Raw genomic sequence first — 649 nt, 5'->3', positions numbered from 1 at the left:
CTATCACGGTCACCACAAATAAGGACTCACCAGTCGAGTGTTCTGTTTGCTGAATGCTACGTTTTTCTCGATCTTGCTTTATGCCAGACGGGTCACCAAAAGAATCATTTTATGCCTGAGCTGAAGATTTGGTATTATTTTACTTTAAAGCAGCAGTAGGACAACTTTTTTATATTGCTGAAACTTTCACATTATCCTGACAGAAGTCATGAGACAGATAATGTGGAAAATCTGCTTCCTCGCTCTCTCAGGGCTCTAACGATTTACAAAATCCACCATCTCTACACGAAAAACAACCAACCAGAGCCGAAAAGATCCATTCAGGTTGTCATACGACGTTTAAGCAATATGACAAAAAGTTCCCGACTGCAGCTTAAAGATACTGTGTTAAACAAGCTGGAAATTAAGACTAGTTTCCTGTGATGGAAACCATGGAAATTGATTAAAATGACAAATAGCCTGGAAAAATCATGTTGTCCTGGAAATTGTTTTTAGCCCCTCACTCACTCAGATCACCTACATAAACTGTATGACACTTCAGAGCGGGTTTACTGAGTTTACAGGTCTATTCTTTTTCCGGAGATGCGAGCAAGAAATTCTCCTAACTACATGCACACAGCCTCGTAATGATGACATTTCTTGTTGCTGT

The 649-nt window shown here is 39.8% G+C and overlaps 1 protein-coding gene across 1 annotated transcript in view; it reads right to left on the bottom strand.

Annotated features, from left to right (window-relative positions):
- The window catches only part of zgc:92429 (uncharacterized protein LOC445063 homolog), a 6,366-nt gene that overhangs the window by 1,576 nt on the left and 4,141 nt on the right, over nt 1–649 (bottom strand). The gene's annotated exons all lie outside the window — the stretch shown is intronic.

This window comes from Morone saxatilis, unplaced genomic scaffold (assembly GCF_004916995.1).
Source record: "Morone saxatilis isolate NCDOM2014 unplaced genomic scaffold, NCSU_SB_2.0 Contig4, whole genome shotgun sequence".
In the NCBI taxonomy this organism is placed as follows: domain Eukaryota; kingdom Metazoa; phylum Chordata; class Actinopteri; family Moronidae; genus Morone; species Morone saxatilis.
This window is presented reverse-complemented; position numbering and strand designations above follow the sequence as displayed.